This window comes from Telopea speciosissima, chromosome 7 (assembly GCF_018873765.1).
Source record: "Telopea speciosissima isolate NSW1024214 ecotype Mountain lineage chromosome 7, Tspe_v1, whole genome shotgun sequence".
NCBI classification, from domain to species: Eukaryota; Viridiplantae; Streptophyta; class Magnoliopsida; order Proteales; family Proteaceae; genus Telopea; species Telopea speciosissima.
In genome coordinates, this window is record NC_057922.1 from 40,376,439 (window position 1) to 40,398,395 (window position 21,957).

The 21,957-nt window shown below is 40.9% G+C and overlaps 1 non-coding gene across 1 annotated transcript; it reads right to left on the minus strand.

Moving 5' to 3' along the window:
- Nucleotides 1–408: 408 nt before the first annotated feature.
- Nucleotides 409–515, minus strand: LOC122670188. Its single transcript, XR_006334163.1, has one exon. It is a non-coding gene; the product is annotated as a small nucleolar RNA R71 (small nucleolar RNA).
- Between the last annotated feature and the right edge of the window lie 21,442 nt (nucleotides 516–21,957).

Sequence of the window (21,957 nt, forward strand, 5' to 3'; positions counted from 1 at the left end):
CCTACGGATAAGGATAATAGTAATAAAATGGGTGACGAAAACAAGCCAGGAAGTCCGCTGAGTGAGCACTTCACTCCAACTGCCTATACCCTTGCATCTTGCCTTCAGGTGCCTCCCATTCAGGCTGCTCAATATGAGATCAAGTCCAGCATCATACAGATGTTACCATCCTATTATGGACTTGCTAATGAGGAGCCTTACAAGCATCTTGATGAGTTCTTAGAGGTGTGTTCTACAGTCAAAATCCAAAACCTCTCTGAAGATGCCCAAAAGTTACTTCTATTCCCATTCTCCTTAAAGGACAAAGCCAAACACTGGCTTCATTCCCTAGATTCGGTTAGGATTTCTACATGGGTGGGGATGCAGCAGGAATTTCTGAAAAAATTCTTTCCCATTGGCCGGACCAATAGCCTTAGAAGAGCCATTACTAGTTTCTCCTAGTTAGAGGGCGAACAATTTCATGAAGCGTGGGAGAGACTCAAGGAATTACTTAGGAAATGCCCCCACCACGCTGTCCCAAATGGCAGTTAGTCCAGTACTTTTATGATAGCCTCCATGACCGATATAAGCAGATGGTAGACTGCTCTTATGGTGGAACATTTATGCACAAGAAAGAGACAGAAGCATGGGATCTTTTTGAAACCCTTAGTGAGAATTCCCAACATCATGCTTCGGCCTCTCGGACTGAGATTCCACCCATAGGGCAATCAAAGAAGGGCGGTCTCTATGAGATCAATCCAACTGTAGAAATGACTGCTAAGGTTGATATGCTGTCCAAGAAATTGGACTATCTGATGTCTCTAGGACAGCATTCTATGTTCCCTTTCCCAATGAGTTTTCCTCCACCCAATCAAATTGAAGCCTGTGCCTTATGTGCTAGCCCTAGTCATTATGTGATGGACTGTCCTTCGGCTGTACAATACCCTGAGTTTGTTCAGGAACAGGTGCAAATGGCTCAAAGTTTTCCTACACCGGGTAATGATCCCTTTTCCAATACTTATAACCCGGGATGGCGGAACCACCCAAACTTTTCATGGAGAAACTCAGTACCTAATAACCCTCCAAACCCACCATATAGGCCACCATTTAATATTCAAACCAATGCCTATATGGGTGGACAGCCACCATATCCTCAACCCCACCAGAATCAATCCTTTGAGGAAAAGGTTCTAAAAGCATTAAGTGGACTCGAGCAGAACACACAGTTGCTTCACTCTCATACTCAGTACATTAATAAGCTAGAGATCCAACTGGGTCAGCTAGCCGATGCTATAAGTAGGAGGGAGGCTGGCCAATTGCCAAGCCAGCCAATAGGTAACCCAAATAGTCAAACGATTCTAGGGAAAGAGCAAGTCCAGTCAGTCACAGTCCTGAGGAGTGGCAAAAGGATGGAAAAACCTGATGCACCCTTAGCCACTAATGGGACGCTGCCCACTAGTTCTCAAGGTCAGGAAGAGGCTGAGTCAACCAGAGAGAAATCCGCTGGTGATGTACACACATGATTCCATTGCTGAACCACCACCTGTGAAACCCACTCATCAGTTCCCAAGGAAGGGGCTGCACATTCCTATTGTGGAGGGACCATCATCTGATTCTTACATTCCAAAGGTCCCTTTTTCCCAAGCCCTTCGGACACCATCTTACCCCCTTCAAGGTAAACAGGGTAAAAAGATGCAAGAGATGATCGACTAGTTCCAACAATTAAGTTCGCATCAATCTCCCCCTCTTGGATGCTATCAAGCAAGTTCCTACTTACGCTAAGTTTTTAAAAGACCTCTGTACTCAAAAGCATAAGTTGAGAACTCAAATCCCTAAGACCGTCCATTTAACTGAATAGGTTAGTTCAGTAATTTCTAGCCACCTACCCTTAAGCTTATGGACCTAAGTGCGTCTCTTATTTCTTGCATCATTGGAGATCTCTCCATAAGTAAGGCACTACTTGATTTAGGGATTAGTGTGAATATTTTGCCTAGTTCAGTCTATGACAGATTTGGTCTAGGAGATTTGAAACCCACGGAGGTTATCCTTTAGTTGGCTGATCGTTCAATCAAAACACCTCGTGGGTTGTTAGAAGATGCTTTAGTGAAGGTGAAAGAATTGTTCTTTCCTATGGACTTCCTTGTCCTGGATATGAATACAGCCACCACATCCAAGCTTCCCCCTATCACTTTAGGGCGCCCCTTCTTAGCTACTGCGAATGCTTGTATAAATTGTAGATCGGGTGCCATGGACATCTCTTTTGGGAATAAGAAGCTTAGGCTCAACATCTTCATGCATCCTTAGGTTCCTTTAGAGAAGAAGAGTGCTTTGCGTTGGATTTATTAGACGAAGTTGTGGCTGATCATACTTCTCACATACTTATTGATGACCCTTCGCAGCATTATATAATGCTTGGAGATGAGTCTGAGGCATACACTAAAGAGGTGCATACTTTGCTAGCTTCCTCACCCTCTTTAGAATGGCCACCTTGGACAGTTAGGTTTGAGCCGCTCCCCCCTTTGGCTACATCTCCCCAACCTTCTTGTAAACCGGTTCCTTGGTATGATTTGATCCTTGACCCTCCGTGATTCATTCTGAGTCTGGCTGAAGACTCTAAACTTAGCGCTCTTGGGAGGCAACCCACTATTTTTTTTCTTTAGTACTTTTGTTTTTGTGTTTGTTTGTTTTTATTTTTTTTTAGGTAGCTGCTACTGATTACTGGATGCACTGTTCTACCATCTATTGCTGATTTCTGGTACACTCCTTCCCTTTTCCCTGTTTTTATTCTTCTGTATGCATTGAGGACACTGCATACTTTAAGTGTGGGGGGGGGTGTGAGACCAGTTGATAGATTTTTATTTTTTGGCTTTTGGTAAGTTTTACATGTCTCTCTATTACTTGATGCAAAATGTGGGAGAAAGAGACTTAGGAACCCTAATTTGAAGTAATGAAAACCCTGTTGAGAGGACAGTAGCTAGTATGTATCCTAAGGTGGGTTTTGAGTCAGACAATAAGAGCCCCATCTTGTCGAAGGGACAGACCACTTGGTTGTCTTGTGTTTCTTTGAGCTTTTGGTTAGGAGCTGAGACCAAGTTTAGTTTTGGCATGACATAAAAAAAAATAAAAAATAAAATAAAAAATCATGAGAGTTTAGTTCAATTGCTTCAACTTAGTAACCGGGGCATCTAGGCCACAAGCCCGGAGTCTCGCGTAAAACGGTTGGAGTGACCAGTTAGGTTATTATTATTAGTATTCTTGAATCCAGTTCGGGCTTGTAGCCCTTTTGGTTCGAGTGAGTAAGCCCGAGGAGTGTTTCACACTCAATCCCCTAAAGCCATCTGGCTTAGGAGTGGTTGGCTTAAAGCTCGTTACATGAGCCTTCTAGAAAGCTTAAAAGGCCAGAACATTGCACAGATCTGAGAATCATGTAATTTTCAAAACAAACAAAAATAAATAAATAAAAGTAAGAGTTGAATTCCTTGGAGCTAGACAAGGCACTCTGCCTCAGGAAGCGAGGTGACTTGATCGACACTCCTTGGGGTGAAACCCCTGAAAAAGAACTCTAGCATCACTATCCTTGTGGATATATGTAAGAAACAAAGCTACCAAGTAGCTCTGGTGTCTTGTGTAGTGACCCTGCATGGCATTTGAGGAACAGTAGTGGAGTAACAAATGGAGTTCATTGTTTTGAAAAAAAATAATAAAGAAGAAATGTCATTGCCTTGGTACAATTATATGGTCAAAAATGCTCCGAAGCCTAAAGTCCTTGGTGCCCTCGACGTCATGAGTGGTCTCACCTTAAGTAAGGTGGTGTTTGGAAGATATGGGGAGATTCCCTAATTAGGATGTGTGCCTGTCGCTAGAATCAATACTGGGTGTTTGAGTTAAAATAAAACCGCAAGCGTACGGGTCAATCGTAGCTACGGATCGAACACGAAGAGATATACGCCACTCTATTTAACTAACTTAAAAGTAATGCAAAGTGAATCAAATTAAAGTGTTAAATTAAACTAATTAAACTAACGAAAATCAATGCATCCTAACTCATAAGCTTCTAACAAAATTAAGGGATTAAATCGGCGTCCTAACACATGAGCATCTAACCTATCAAACTAAAGCGAATTGAAAGGAATAAAAATACAGCCACACATACTAACCATATAAAAAGAAATAAGGGAAAAAATGCATCCATAAACCACAACCATATAAAATTAAAATAAAAGAAATAGAGGGGGAAGAAGAAGAAGATAGAGAGAGATAGAGGAGATGGAGAATGAGATTGAGAGTTTAGCTAATAAAGCCTGGATGTGCTTGCATGAATGTAATTGAAAAGCTTGAATACTTGCATAAACTTACCATGGCCTCCTCTTCTAAATCTTCAAGTCTTGTCATCAACTTAAGAACTTAGACTAGAAGGCTTAAAACCTAAACTAGAATTAAGAAATTACAACCCAATTGAAGACTTAAATTGAAATTAAAGCATAAACTAAACCTATTATAACCATTAACTAAAAATCATAAAAGCAAACTAGAACTTAGAAAAGCCAAAAATCACAAATTAGAAGGAGAAGAAGAGAAGAAATTTCACTAAGTGAATGAGCAATTTTTACAAGAGAGGTAGGGGGTATTTATAGGTGGAAGAGAGGAGAAGAGAGAAGATGGAAGTGTAGGAGAAATATTCCCTAAGAAAAGAGAATATTCTCTTCTCTTTCCTCTTTTACAATGCCTTGAATCCTAAGAAAAAAAAAAAAAAAAAAGAAGAAGAAGAAGAAGATTGTTTACATGACCTTCATTTACAGAAAAATAAACTTCAATTCTAACAAGTGCTTCCTTTTCTTTGTAGATATCTTCTCCAAGCAATAAAATCAAAGCATCTTTGATTTTTCAACCTTCCATAGATGAGAAAATATAAATCTATCCCAAGTAGAATTCCAGAAGTGCCCTTGAGAAGTTGGAGGAGAGAGAGAGTAAGGGTGATGACTAGGATTCCTTCAAGAATAAATAAAATACCCATTCTATCCTTCAGAAAACGTGAAGCATGGGGTGCTTATATAGGTCTCACAATTGTGTTCCTTGTGAAAAATCACCCAAAATAGACCCAAATTTCATCCAATTCGGAGTTGGGGAGCCCAAGATATCTCAAGTTGAAGTTGGACTGTCCAGAGCCTTCCAAATGGAATCTTTCGGGTACAGTAAAGTAACTTCTGATAATTGCGTTAAGGCTCCTGAAATCCGAACTTTCGCTTCACTTTGTCCCCGTTCGACTGTCAATAATTGTAAATAAACCCCTGCAGACCATTTTCACGCGTCGTTACGAAAACGGTCATAACTTCTTCATTTCAACTCGGAATTAAGTGTCGTTTGAACCATTGCGAAACTGACTCGATGGGCTATGCATCCATTTACACTTCTAAAAAGCTTAAAAACATCTCCTTAGCATCATCTCCTCCATTTTCACAATAATTCACCTAAACCCTGAAAAGCACAAGAAAGCACTGAGTAACTCTGTCCAATGTGGTAAAATGTATGTTTTATGCCTTAAGATTTCACACATAAATGTGCTCATCACTGGGTAATAAGAGCTCAAGTGTGGGGGTACCTTTGTCTTCTTGATCTTAAGTAGGGCATCTTAGTTTCAGGTTTGGTGTGTGCTTCTTACCCATTGTCAAAATTTAAACTTGCAATCATGAATTTTGTGTGTATATTCCCTGCAAACACTCACGAGATAAAACTCATCCACTAGGGGTAACCTAGGGGTTTAAAGGCTTGTTGCACATGCTAAGTGCAACCGTGATTCCTACGAAAGTGAGTTAGGTTTTTTTTGTTTGTTTTCTTTATTTTCTTTTTGCTCGAGGACTAACAAAATCTAAATGTGGGGGTATTTGATGAGCACATTTATGTGTGAAATTATTTCATTTAATTCTGTATTTTTATCTGCTTAGAATGGAGCTATTCGGGTACTTTTCTGTACTTTCATGGTACAACAGTATTTTCAAAATATGGGAAGAATTGGAGAAAAAATGCATTTTCGGAGCTTAAATTGAGAAAACCACGTTGGACGAGTTCAATGCTACACAAGCCCGGCCCAATCAAGACCTCTTGTATTTTCGGGTTCAAGGGGTGGTCCCCACCTAGTTCCATCGAATTTGATCTCAGGGGTAAAAATGTAAAAAAGGTGTTACAGGGTCATGCACATAAAAGATGCTAAGTGGAAGGATTCGATGCAATCTAGGCACCAGTCTTCCCATGGATCGACTCACATGCGATCAAGGGTGAGATGGGAAGAAGTTTCACTAAAGACCCAAGGCCATAATCATAATTTCATAAAATTAGAAAATTTTCAGAAGATATCCGATATTGGGTTCATGTCGTCCAGAATATTAATTGGAGCAACTTTAATTCTCGGATTGGGCCCATCTGGGGTCAGGATGGAGAGATATTCTCAAAAAGAGAATTTTGATCAAATTGATAATTTAGATTAAATTCTCTCTCCTCCCTAATATCTCTCTCTCATCTACTACGGTTCTCTCTCTATCTCTCTATCTCTCTATTAGCTCTCCAACTTCAATTCTCTCTCTCTCTCTCTCTCTCTCTCCCTCTCCCTCTCAAATCCTTAACGGGTCCCACCGTTCCTAATTCTATTCCACTCTTCTCTCTCCTCTTATATCTCTTCTTTCCAAATTCCTCACGGATTCTCTATCTCTACCTCTCTTTCATCTCTCACGTTCTCTTTTTTTTTTTTTTTTTTTATTAATTTCTCTTCAAAACAATAACTATAAAAACCCACGAATAGATTGGGAGATTAATTCCAAAAAAAATCCATCAAACCATGCTCTCTTTCTCTTCTTCTTCTTTTTTATTTTCTTCTTTCTTCTTGTTTGTGTTTTGGATCTTGGGTTCGGCAAGGGGAGGAGGATCACCGTTCCAGCAGCTTCATCTCCATGGATCATCGTCGCCATTGTTGCCCTTTGTCTCTTAGCCCCATGATTAGCTACGTTCCCTCTGTCTTTAGGTGTAGATGAACTAATGGTGTTTGCTATTAAAAATTCTGGTTTGTATTCTTGATTGCTTGATGTTGAGACCCCATCCCTGTTTGGATGATTTTAATCGATGTATTTAGTTGGAAAATTCTGTTTCTGTGATTTATTTTTCATTCAAGCAATGGTATTTTGTTCTTATGTGGTTGTACCGATGATGGATCATAGCTGAACGAACTAAGCGTGCTAAGCCCTATAAGCAAAGGACGATAGTACTCGTCAAGATAGTCCATACCTAAGAGGGACCCTACATTCTGTTGTATTATTAGGCCTGCGGTTATAATACACCGAAGCATGTAAACGAATTGAATGGCAAGCCATTGGGGATTCGAACCCTAAAGATAGTCTTCTCCCGTATTTACATATCGTTGTTAACTTAGATTTGTTTCTTTTGTTCTTAGTTTAAAAATCAGATTTATTGCAATTTAATTTTCATCACTTTCATCTCATCATCTTAGTAATTTAGCCTTCCAGTTCCCCGTAGATCGACCCCTTACTTTCTATTTGCTAGATTAATTTAGGGTTTATTTTTGATCGGTTAACAACATGATCAATGACGGTTGCCGTAAGTTAGAAACTCAGGGAATTCTGGAATCCCTTGCTGACTCTTTCCCAGTCCAAGCCCTGGGAAATATTCCATGTTGTTCATCATCTTCAAAGTTGACTTACTCCATGCGGATGGATATCCGAATGGGATTATCTCTCTTACTTCTGAGGTCGTCACATCAATTGCCCCAATCTCGAACCCACCTAGCTGGGTATCTTCTGGAGTTTCTACTCCTACTTCAATCCTAGCCAAGGTGTGAACTATTTCTGGGTCACCGAAGATAGTGATCATCTTCCCTTCATGGATAAACTTCATTTTCTGATGCAGGCTTGAGGCCATCGCCCCTACTTTCTCTTTTTCCATTAAACGAGGTTTAATCTGGTCTGCTTCCTCACAGAATCTTTTGACGAATTTAGAGAATCCTTCATTGCGCCTTTGCCTTAGAGCCTCCAACTCCTTTCTTTTCTTCTCATTTTCCTTGGTTTGGGCTGTTAGGATAACCCTATAAATTCGAGAATCCATCAACTGCCTCCCTTGTCTTGTAGGTTGGATCATGGACGTTGGGTCTTCAGAAGGAACATCCTCTTGCAACATATTCACCCCATGGTTTGGCAATGGGTTAGTAGTTACATTGGGTTGTTGTTCCACTTTCAACACTATCTTTCCTGCATCGATTAGGTCTTGTATGGCATGCTTGAGGTGTATGCATCTATCGGTCTGGTGACCTTTCTGATTATGATAGTAGCAATGTAACTCTAGCTTGTATCCCAGAGGTGGATTGGCCAAATCTACATGTCTCGGCAGTACAACGTCCAGTATCCCTTCCCTCTTGACCTTGAAGAAGAGGTGAGTAGGAGTCATATTTCCAAAAGTAAACTGTCTAGGAGAGGCTGACTGTTCTACTTGGATAATCAGCGGTACAGTGGTTGTCAAAAAAATCTTCTTCTCAGTGTACTAGCCGGTAGCGACTGCGTTCATTTTGGGGCCCTTCCCTCTTCCAACTTTGTTGTTCTTGTTAAGGTAAGACCCAAAGGCCTCCATAGTCGAAGCCTAGGCTTGCGTTCCTTTGAAGAGCTTGTCTTCAATTTGCTTCCCCATAGCTATGAGTGCTTCAAAGGTTTTGATGTGCTGACACTAGAGGCGGTCATGGTACTCCCCATGTAAGTTCTCTAGTATCATCTCTACTTATTCTGCTTCATTCAGACGTTTCCACATCTTAGATGTCTTTTATGGAACCTCATAATGAAATTGAAAAATCTTTCGTCGGCTCCTTGGCTCAAAGTTTCCAACTCATGTCGGGTAATATCTACCTCAGTGTTATAAGAATATTGCTTGGTGAACTCCTTCACCACTACCGACCAGGTTTAAGTTTGAGTCTAGTCTAATTGAGTGAGCCACCTTAGAGTTGATCTAGCCAATGAGTAAAGGAAGGCTTGACCCATTTGATTCTCTGTAAATTTCCATGACTTGGCCACAATAATGAAGATTTTCAGGTGGGCTTTCGGGTCCCCCATCCCATCGAACTTATCAAGCTTCCATTTGAAGTCTTCAGGTATCCTCCCCGTCCGAAAGAAGACCAAATCATCTTTTGGTTTTGCTACTACTTTCCCTTGCATAGCAATCTCCAGTTTTTCAACTTTCTCCCTCGTCTGTTTCTCTCTTTCAGTCTCAGGGCAATTCTGTGGAGTGTTAAGGACCACAACTTCTTCTTCCTCTATCACAACCTTGGGTTGTACTCTGGGTATTGGCATCACCCTAGGTTCTCCGGGGATTTGTGCATTATCTCCTCGAGACTGACTTTGCATCTCCTGAACCATCTGTGTAACTAGATGTCTCATCTCAGTCATATCTCTTCTCATGTTGACCATTTCTTGACTCAAAACTTCTTCTAAAGAACCGGCCTCTAGTGGATCCATGGTATTCGTAAGAGGAGGTGATCCTACTGGACTCTGCCTCGTGGGGCTGGAAGATGGGTTGGGATTTCTATTGGACGAAGGGGATGGAGATTGGTAGGGGTGGGCCCGAGTTAATCGGCCAGCCTGAAGGTCCCAAACGGGCAACAAAGGGTTCTTTCATCGTAGAATTGTGCCTTATAAGGGCAAAAGATTGTTTTAGGATTTTGTGTGACAAACAAATCATCATTTTTTTTTATCTTTTTTATTTTTTTAATTTCTTTATATATATATGTTCTGGTTTACAAAGCAAATATACAAACATATATATACAAACAGTGGTTAGGTAGCGTGACGATCCGTTTCTGACCTCTTCACTCCACTTCTTGCCATAAATCCTCCCTTGTCAGATGGCTCCCAGAGATTGAATTAGGATCATCACGAGGAGGCTTCCTTAAGGATCTCCCGACGGTCTATCCTCAGTTAATGTAGAGTACCTTCCATTTTGGGACAACCATAGCTCCATTATTAACATAATGTCCTAGGTGGTGTACCATTTTTCGAGGGACTATCAAGGCTACATTTTTCTGATACATCATCCAGGACAATTGTGCCGCTTTCATCGAGGGACTATCGAGGGACAAATGGAGCTCTTTCCCATGACGAGTAAACTACATTAAAAAGGATGTACTGCCAAGAACCTCGTTTTTGGCCCTGAAGGGTTGCTACGTTAGTTTGTGGTGTATCCTAATCTTATATGATCTAATTTCCTACATGATGCATGCAATGGGTAGGCAGATAGGATAGAAAAATGTCACCCTTGAGAGAACCGATATACCTATGGCTTGTGGTCGCGAATCGTCAGTACGTGGTACTTTTAATATACTTGGAGAGTAGGTCACACGATCTCAGAGTAATCAAACTAGTGCCCTTTTTAAGTAACGAAGTACCCCATGGCACACTAGTGAATTCCCTCATCGGTGATTCTAAACTCGTACAGTAAATATCAAGGGTTGTGGCTTCACCGCGAATTACCCATATCTACATATGGTGTCCAACGACTAACCACGGGGCTGTGTGTTTCCATGCAGTGTTGTGTGTGCATGATAGTGGTGGCAGAATCGGGTATCATCCGATCTCAAAGTACTTAGTATGATGTGCCCCACCTCCCCGGGGGTAGAGGCACAACAGGTAGTACCTTCGTCGTTTGATTTCACTTCGAACATGATGCATGATGCGGTTAGTATATAAAAGGGGTTAGCCGAACATGTTATCAATCAATAATGCAGAAGGAAGAATATTCTTGCGTTCAATGGTAGCATCTAGTATTGAAAGCTTGACCATCAATCCCCAGTGGAGTCGCCACTGTGAGGATCCATTCCCTTTTTCTCAGGGAGAACCATGCGTGTTCCAACGGCGCTGGGTCCGGACGAGGGGTTTGGGGTTATGCTCCTCTGTTGGAGAGTGAGAAGGAATGCGTCTTCTCAAAGGTTTTGATTTATCGGGGGATGGGGGTCATACAATCAAGTGAAATGGAGTCGCCACCTAGGATTAGGGCCTAGGATCCATTGGTGTAGCCTTGTGAAGGGCTACGGGACTCCGTTTGGTCTGGTCAGAGATTCGGGGTAAGTGGTCAGGTTACGAGAGTGGGAAGGTGTTAGGCACCCACCTTGCCTGGTAAAACCGGTCTTTCTACTAGATGCTAGTTTTTGAATATTCTTCTTTCATAAAATATCCTATTTTCACATGTATAGCTAAAATGATGCACAAACCACTTAATTAAATTAACTATTGTATACTACGCGGGCATAATTTAAAAGTCTACATTATTACAGAATTAAAATGCGATGAAAGGACTAAATACGTGTATGCGTTAAACCAATGCAATTATACGAGATGAATCACATCCTCCAGCTCAGGTGGAGGCAAAAGACTGGCTTTGTCCTTCGTCGGACAGAGTAACGGCGTCGAAAAGTAATTACCTGGATATCAGGCAGAATAATAGAGTCAAAAAATATTTGGAGAGTAATCACCCGGATGTCGGGCAGCGTAACGGTTTACTATGAAATCTTAGTTGTGGCTTGAAAAAAATAGATTGATGAAAAATAAAACGTAATTTTTTTTTCAAATAAGAAATTAAAAATAAATAACAGACTAGATTCTTGAAGATAGAGGGATAGTGAGAGAGAGGGCAACTCACAAATCTATTTTCTGCAATCCGACTTAGAGCTTTCTACGAAGAAAATATCCAAATTGATGCTGGTAATAGTTTATGAACTATTACCAAACAAACTACCTATTGGAAAAAAATGAGCAACCTAAATAAGTATAATAGAAGGATTTATGCCTTATTATTAAAATATATGTAAGGGAAAAATGAGCAACAAAAATAACTATAATTAAAATTGCACCTTTGACTGAGAATATTGAAGATTGTTGTCATTGGAGTGAGAGAGAGAATTGAAAAGAAATGTTGTTGTTGGAGAGGGGGAGAGGCTTGAAAGGATAAATAGGAGAGGAAATAGGATCATTTGAGAGGGAGAGACTTGATAGAAAATAGGACAGTTGATCGTTGGAGAGGGACTGCTTGGTAATTAATTTGGAGAGGGAGAATTGTTCGTTGGAGAGAGAGACTTGAGAGAAAATAGGAGATGTTATAGGAAGAAGGGGGGTGACTACTTGAGAAAAAGTTTAGATGGTAGTTACTTGGGGAAAATAAGAAAGAGAGATTTGTTGTTTGAGAGTGAGATTTGTCGTTTAAAAATTAATTTAGTTTTATTATCATATATATCTTGATTTCGTCTCCCAAAAAAAAATAGTACTTGATTTCATTATTAAACTATATATTTTATTTCATAGCCTAAAAAATATTAAAAAATTAGTTTAATTTTATTATCATATATCTTGATTTCGTTTACCCAAAAAAATAGTACTTGATTTCATTATTAAGCTATATATTTTATTTCATAGCCTAAAAAGCATTTAAAAATTAATTTAGTTTTCTTGTCATATATCTACTGTAAGAATCATTTTAATTTATTTAATTTTCAAGTTTGTTATGTCTAACAAATTTAAATTACTATAAAAAAAATTAAGGAGAGAGAGAGAGAGATGGTGAAGAATGGTAATTAAAAATTAAGGAGAGAGGGAGAGAGAGAGAGAGAGAGACAGTGAAGAATGGTAATTATTTTGGAGAGAGAGTATTGATACTTGGAGATAGTGACTAGAGAGAAAATATGAGAGACTTGAGAGAAAATGGGAGAGGATGTAGGAAGAAGGGGTTTGTCCATTTGAATAGGGTATTTTTGTCATTAGAATAAGTATACGAAAAAAATTTTGTTTGGACTTTTAAAAGTAGTAATGAGCCTAAAAAACATTTAAAAATTAATTTAGTATTATTGTCATATATCTATTGTAAGAGTCATTTTAATTTATTTAATTTTCAAGTTTGTTACGTCTAAAAAATATAAATTACTATAAAAAAAATTAAGGAGAGAGGGAGAGAGAGAGAGAGAGAGAGAGACGGTGAAGAATGGTAATTATTTTGGACAGAGAGTATTGGTACTTGGAGAGAGTGACTTGAGAGAAAATAGGAGAGGATGTAGGAAGAAGTGGTGTGTCCATTTGAAGAGGGTATTTTTGTCATCAGAAAAAGTAGATGAAAATAATTTGTGTTTGAACTTTTAAAAGTAGTAATGATAATGATATATTGGACTTCTAAAATATGAAGGTTCATACCTTGCAGTGCAAAAAAATAAAACATTTTAATTGCTAGAATTTAGAATTTAGGAAAGGATCCCTTAAGATCATCATCTTTTTTGTTTTATATATATTTTTTTTATCTGTAATGAAAACTGGTGTTTTATTCATTGAAAATGTCTGGATAGACTCTACCTAGAGAAACCAATGAGATTGGATGATCTACGAGATAAAGATACAAGAACAGAGCTCCATTGGTCTCATGCTTGGGCGGGCTTGCATCTAGGCCTAGGATTTTAAATGAAAGTCAATATGGTCCAGTACAACCATTTATACTATCTAATATGGGGAATGATTTTTTGTCCTGAAGCGTAACCCAAACATATGTACTATTTAATACGGGGAAGAGTTTTTGTTTTTTTTTTTTTTTTTTTGGGTGTCTGATAGCGTGACCCCTGGCCCCAACACAGGGTCAATGGGAAAGTGCACATGAAAACATCAATAGGGATGGAATTTCTACCTTTCATGGGGGTTGGACGATCATTTCCGTCCCAGAACTATACCATCTCATTTAATAATTAAATTGATCGCAAAATTATCTCATCAACCGCCACACCACGTGGAATTAATTCAGATCCAAAGGTTAATAGATGGTGACAATTCAAAATTCAAAATTGCAGTTCAAAATTTGTAAAAAAAAATTGTTAGGCTACCATCTACCAACCATTGGATGGGCATTAATTCCATGTGGCAGCCTGTGAGTTGAGCATAACATGATGGTTCGGGTTGGATGTCTAACATACATCACATGGTTTGGGTTCTTCACACCTTGAATTGCTGAAGCATATTCATAAGGCCTTTAACCAATTAAAAAGGAAGAAGAAGATGGGAACAGGAAAGGGGAGTTGCAGATTTGGACGAAGAAGATGAAGTTACCTCGCTTCACTTTTGAGAAGGGTTCTCTACATCAATCACTATTGTTAGGGTTCTTCACACCTTAAATTGAAGAAGCATATTCATAAGGCCATTAACCAAAAAAATGAAGAAGAAGATGGGATAGGAAAGGGAAGTTGCGGATTTGGACAAAGAAGATGAAGTTACCTCGTTTCATTGTCGAGAAGGGTTCTCCTCTATTGAGTATATTCCTTATCCTATGTATGTTCTAATATAAGTCTACTTGAATAAGGAATCAGGCTAAGGTGGACCCCACACTGGATAAAGCCAATCTAACCTAAAACCCTAGTCTTTCCTATAAATACTAGCTGGAGGCTGCAACCTATTTATTCCAGACTTGATATGCAGGGTGTATTGCTTTAAGCAACCTTGTGCTTAAACTCTAAAACCCTAACATCCGTGTCAACTAGGGTTCTTGAGACCAGAGAATGGATTTTGTTGCCTGATAAAAGTGATTCCAAGTGAATCTATAATTTTTATACTTGGGATAGATTTAGGTGCGTCAAATTTGAGTTCACCTATTGACTTGAATTAACCAATGATTCACTTTTATTAAGAAATGATGATTCTGGCTGATTCATTTTATTCTCATACAGATCACTACAAATGCAACCAAACAGTTTAAAAAAGACGGAATTACAATTCTATAGAAATACATCCAATAGAATTATGCAACCAGACACTACCTAAAGACTCCCTTTTAAATTCGCTTCCCTTTTAAATTTGCTTCTACTCCACACCTGAGTTACCATTTCTTTAATAAGAGAAAAAAAAACCAACCCCTAGAGAATAGTGAAGCCTAAGCCTATTACATCCAAGATAGCAGAGAGGGAGACGAATATGTTTGTCTTTAGGCAAATGGGTGGTCACGAAGCATGGACATTCGGCAATGAAGGGTAAAGTGGCAGCTGTAAGTAATTTTTTTTAAAGAGAAAATTTTTCTGTGGGGGGGAGAGTACCGCCACGCTCAGATATAGAGGGGATGAAATGACTGATCTAGATTGCCTACTGCCATCTACCCGTGTTGTGGACGTGCTTCCTCATAGGCAGGGAGTGCAATGACCGCCCTACCCCAACCGAGCAGGGCGCTCGGGCAGTGGATAAGGCGGTCATTGAGCCCCTGCCTGTGTGAGGAAACATGCCTGCAACACGGGCATGCGGCAATAGAGGATCCAAATTATGAAATGATTGCTGATAAACCATAAATATACGGGCCAATCCCGATCTGCCATATGGCATGGCAGGAAAAAGAGAATGACCCAGGCCTAGCTACATTGACACTCATCCTTGGCCGAAGAGGAAGAGGCCTAGTAGGTCACTCAAGGACCAAGATCACTACACAGGTCAGCATGACGTCACCACAATGATCTACATCATCCTATCGGCAAAGGGATCTTATCCCAAAGAAGATGTATCTTATCCGTACTCAACCCTCAAGGATCCTATCCAACACAGAGGGAAGCACATGTCCATCTGCTAGGGAACACCTTCCCTACACGGACTCGACATTCCCAAGAGGAGGTGATCTACTACGTGATGGACTCTACTACCAAGAAGACTATCACCAATGTCAAACCCTGCTCCTGACTGGTTGGATTCTTGATTTAAGGGTAGGAACCCTTGTCCAGGCAACCAGGATCACTGTGGAACATCACACCACTCAATGAGATCAATTGGAATACTTTGAATAGGTTTCCCTATATACCTGTCAGAAGATGGATAGCAGACCCATGCAACTGTGCAGCTCACAGCCTGATGTATGACTTGGATCCCAGGTAATCTCTCTCCTCCCCAAACAGTGGGACCCACCTATGTGAAAAGTGTGTAAAATCCCCTATGTGGCATGTGGGGACAATACCCTAACTTAGGGTCAAACCCTGTGCAAGCCCCATTGAATTTCAGCTTGCTGGAATTCTCTGGGCGATGCAGCAAGGCCCAAAGACATCGCCCAGTGACTGATTTTGAATATTTTAATGGCTTTTATTTATGGGGACCACCCAATATGAACATGGGCACCCTCCACTGATAGCGGGAAGTCTAAGGGACCACCTCATACCCTTGGTTCACTGTGGCCCCACCAGTGTGCCCAGAATCAGTCAGAATCAATTTAAAAACTGATTTTTGAAAGAGGCCTCCACAAACAAACAGGCCTCAGTGAGGGCTGAGTCTATAAATAGGAAGGGTCTGAGTTCATTTAGAACCCTTAGTAAACCTGAAATCCATGGGAGAGAAGAGAGGAAAGAAAGGAGAAAAAGAAGAAGGAAGAAGGGAGGAAGAAGAAGGGCTACTGCCACCACCCATCTAGGCTGGAAACCGAGCCCTCCCTGGCTCTGTACAGGTATAAGAACACCCTCTATGCCTGCTGTTTCTATTTCCCTCTCTCATTTTGTGTTTATGCTTCCTGGGCAGCCCAGAATAGCTAGGGTTTGCCCAGCACTGGTCCAGATCTGCCATGCAGACCTTATGCATGGAAGATCTGGAATTTTTATGTAATTTGAGCATTTAGTTATGCTATTCCTATGGCCGAAACCTGGCTGCGCCCACCTGCACTACCAGATGGCCCTATTGATCTTTGATTTGGAACCCTGGGTGCAAGCTAGGGCTGCAGAGACCAAACCCTAGGTGATTGCAGCCTTGAACCCTTGTTTTTCATGCATTTCTAGCCCTGCATGTGGCTGAAACCAACTCCCAAGCTTGGCCAAAACCCTGTGGTACTATTCATCTAGACTACTTGGGCAACTCTGGCAGCCTGATGGTGGATCTGATGGATGATTCAATTGGACCATTGGGTAGGCCATCACAGGGGCTACCTGATCCCCCAAACATGCAGAGGATCAAGTATAAGCCTAGCCTGAAAAGCCCAGCCTTGGGAACTCAGCCTAGCATCGATTTGCAGCCTCTGGGCAATGCACTGGGCAATGCAGACATCGCCTAGAGCCAACGCCCAGTGAAGGAAAATTGGTTGGATTGATGGATAGACTTGGGGAACCTCACCCTTTGACCCCTGGACACTGTGGGAAGGCTGGAAAATTACCAAAAATCCCTTCCCCACATCTGTCCTTATATGGAAATGTTTTGGAACCCTAGTGGGCCCCGCAGGTAAAGGAAGCCCTGTTGTGCTTGGTCCTATAGCACAAACAAGCTGTGGACAGCACTGTAAACATATTCTGACCTTGGGTCAGGTACTACCATTAAAATGACTATTCTACCCTTTGAGCCACTGGCACTGGTTGATGCATCGGGATATGAGTCTAAGGCCCAATGCAAGGCCCAGGGATTCCAAGTGTAACCAACTAAACCCCGGGTCAACCCAGTAAGTTTAGGGTAACCCTAGGACTTCCAGTGACAGACTGATAAATTAACATAACAACTTTTGATTTACATCTAGGACCTGATTTCGTGCTCGAGGTCAACGACCAGACAATTGTTGGAATTGAGATTGTCACTGAATACCTAGAGCCAAGTGCAGGTGAGTGAATAATTCTATCGTATATGTAAATGTAATCATGATCTGATGCCGGCTAATAAGAATTGAATATAATTACTGTGTTATTTACTTTTGTTCAATTACTCAAATCACTGCATAATGACTGTCTGTTGATCAACACTGTGAATTCTTCTATGATGATTGTGAATGTTAGATTAGATGCCGTTGTTGGCTTGGAAATGAGGCCCGTGGTAGCCCGTAGTATGGGATGCGGTTGACACCACCTGACTCATACGATGCCATATAGACATGGGGCTAGAGTTTCATCACCTGTGCTGCGCACCCTTGCCAACAGGGGTTAAGGTGTTGGATGCCTGTGGGGGCGACCATCAGAAAATGAGAAAAGAGAAAAAGAAATGAATAGAACACCGGAATGGTGCATGAATGAAAGAACACCAGAATGGTGATATTGAGCTATATACCAGGCTATAAGCCAAAAAAGAAAAGAAAAGAGAAAAGAAATGGATTGTCCCACGGGTTAATCACAGAGGGCTGGTCGGGCTGACCTTGGTGAACGAATGCGGGAGCTGACTGGTCCTCTCCGACAACTCAATGGGTGTATCGCGGGAAGGGGTTAGAAGACCGCACCAGGGATACATGTATTAGGGATTGTAGTAGCACAGACCCGACATAGTTGTATTGCTAGGCGGCTAATAATTGAACTGGACTTGCATATCATGTAGGACCATATGAATTGTGAATTGTGATTGCATGTGCATGCATGATTGATGTTATTTTCTCACAAGCTCAGTGGGGCTCACACTATGTTATGCAATGTTTTTCTTAGATGATTTTGCAGGTGGATGCCACTGTGGCATGGAGGGTCATTTTGAGGAGGAGACTTTTGGTTGTTACGATGATATTGGTGTGGACCCCGACGGAGGTCACACCGATCCTGTGCACATTTTTATTGGTTATTGCTGAAGACCATTGAAGTGTGTTTCGTGATAGCTTTTTGACTTGGGGACTCCTTTTGGGTTATTTGGAGTTATCCCCGTTCTGACTTTGTTGTTGTAGTTTTTCTTTTTTTTCCTTTTTGGGGTTGAGTATGCTCGCCCTGTACATGTTTTTGTATGAAGTACTGTACTTATCAGCTTTGTTTCTTTGCTTTCTCTGTGTGTGGGTTGATGGGAAATGTAAAACTTTATATGTATATACTATCACTATTTCCCCGTATCGCTATGCTTCCTTTTATTATTGAACTGTAGTTTATCTGCTGCACTCTGATCTTGCCTATGGTAAAGAGATGGTTGTGGTTCCATGATCGTAAGCACTGCTTCTAGATCCGTGGGATTTGCCGAATTGTCGTTATGCAATTCGGGTCACCTACCCAATCATCCTAGGGGGTGGTTTGGGGTGTGACAGAGCTTGGTATCAGAGCGTGAGGCTCTTCTTACGATTATGGATTGCAGACTAGGACTAATAAGCTTAAACAGTAAAAATGTAATAATTAAAATCTATAAGGGGGGTTGATGTAAATAAACAAAAGTGCACAATTTCCATTAACTAAAAGATAATTGCAGTTAAGCCATTACATAAGCTTTAATTACATGGGCTAAAATGCAATAAATACATAGCTATTATAAAAAGAAAAAGAAAAAGAAAAAGTATATAAGCATAAAAACAAAGTGATCAAAACCACGTAGCAAAAATGTCCGGAACTACTGGAGCTACTCAGTCAAAGGCAGATCACTAGGAGGAGACTGAGTCTGGCGAGAGTTAACTCTGTAGAATCTATCCCAGAAGTCTAGACGCTGCTCCACAGACTCCACTCTCGTCTCCAAAGAAGTGAAGCCCTGATCCACCCTAGTCGCCAAGCTAGAGAGCTGAGTGCCAAGACTCTGGAGATGTGTCAACATCTGCGCCCAATTAGAAGGTCCTGGAACTTGAGAGCTAGTAGCACTTGTCATCTCATACGTCAGTAAACTGAGTGTCAAAACCCTCGAAGTCGTCTGGACCTATACCCTGCTCCTCCACATGTATGCCCTGGATGTTCCCCTGAATGTCTCCCTGCACCTCCTCAACGTGTACCTCACCATGCTCCACTCCATGCTCCTCTCCCTGCTATATCCCCATCTACCCCTCATCCTCTAGTGGTTCCTCTCCAGGCACTTTCATCTTCAAAATGGAAGTCTTGTCTATGGGCCTGGATCTGATCTTATCAATGTACTCGCCCTCCAATGGCACCCCAAAATATTGAAAGACCAAGGTGAGAAATCTCCCATAGGAAAGGTTCCCATCAGTTGGGTTCCGAGTGTGATAAAGCATCACCTGAAGTAACAGATACGGGAGGTTGATGACTGGACCCCCCTAACCAGCTCCCAAAAGGCAGCAGGTAATGTATGCTCTCATCATGGATATACTGCCCTTGTTCCCACCCTTTGGGTAAATATTGTAGGTTACACACCTACTAATCACCCTAGCACTGGGCTTGTAAGAAGTCTCAGACTTGGGCGTGTTCGGAGAACCTGTCAAAGCTTGGAAGACTGTTCTCCTAGTCTCCAAAGAAAACATCTCAGATATGTCCATACGAGGCTGATAGTAAACCCTCTCTCCTGTGTTAGGTAAACCCAGGATCTCTACCAATAGGGTAGTGGTCAGCCTGATATCCACTCCCTTCACCGTACTCTCCACTCCAAACTCCTAGGCACTAGAAGGCCCCAGGTTACAGTAAAAGTACCGAACCAAGTTGGGATAACAAGGCTCGGTAGGAGACAACATCGATGCCCAACCTAGGGCATTGAATCTGGCGAAGAGGTTGTATTGGTGGAAGTCCTCTACACGTACCACTCGGCCATTCACTATCTTTATGAAAATGAAAATTTTCCACTCCTTAGCGTACTCATACCTAGAGAAAAGATGGTGGTCAAAATCTAGTTCCTCGGAAGACGAATCCTCTCTAGGGGACGAAGGTGGTACCGAAGAATAGGAAGATTCCTCGGATTCAACCCATAACCTCTTTTGGGCTACCGATTTCCTAGTGGTGCGGCGACCTGTGGACATCTTCTACAAGGAATAACAAAAATAATTAGGTTAGGACAAGGAAAAATAGAGAAACCCTAACCCAAGGAAAGATTTAAAGAAACAAACAATTATTTAGGTAATGTAGAGAAGAAAGCATACCTAGGCATGCGTAGACTCGCAAAAACCACGGGGGATTGTGAGGATTTGGTGTAGACTAGATCACACTACCCTCCAAGAGCTTCTCTTAGGTGTTTAGTTGAGTTTTGAGAGGAATAGAACCAAAATGGGGCCCTCTCGGACTTAAAAATCCTGCGCCTGATTCTCTGGGCGATGGCACTGGGCGATGTGGCAATGCCCAGAGACATCGCCCAGTGTGTGCAATTTTGTTGTTTTAGGTTAATCACATATAAGGACTTGAGATTTGACCATATTACCCTTAATGAACATAAAAATATGAACTTTCTCAGAAGGTTTAAAATATATATATATATATAAAAAGAAAATAACAATAAATTAAGCGAGTACTAAGCAAACACAACCTTCTTAAACCCAAAGGGGTGAAATTTCTATTTGAGGGTTGAATAGAGCACATAGGGCTTGAAAAACTTTTGTTGTTGTGCTTATGATAAATATTTAATATATATAGATAAATGTGTATAATGATTGGTGTGTACTACCTAATTATCACATGTTTGAATATTGTGATGCACGAACTGCTTGGAGTGCTGCTATGCAAATAGAACTTAGATATGTAGGTATGTTGTAATAAGGGATTAGTAAGTACAGGGAGCGTAGATCTCATCCTAACCAAGGCCTACGATAGCTGAGAATAGGACCTAATAGGGTTCGTAGTAAATCAAACACCTAGACGCTAGGGTACCTCGAGCCAACCTAAGAATTTGTTTCATTGATCTTTAGTTATTTAAGTTTCAGTAGTTGTGTACTTAATTTTTTTAATTAAGTATGCCCTAATGTCTAGAACCATTCTATGTGACAGGACCCACTATCTTGACTAAGGCTGGAGACCCCAGCATCATGATTTACATTAGACATCTACGAGAGAGACTGAGACGGATACGGTTAGTGTTACCCCGAGCTGAGAATCGACTAGACTTTTACTTGGCCATCACTGCCATTAGTGGACCCGAGGAATGAGAATATTTTATGAGATTAGCTGGAGAGGTAAGAGCTGACATAGAATTTCTATTGGCAATGGAGTTTGTGACCAGGAAGAAGCTGGAGATGCTTGCCTGCTAGATCAGGTAAATAATTAAAAGTCTTTATTTAAAAATCTAAAATTTTTCAATAGTGCCATCCATAGCATATTGACACATAAAATGCATAAGAAAGAGGAACATAAAGCATTCAATAAGACACGTCACCTAATAAACCAAGACA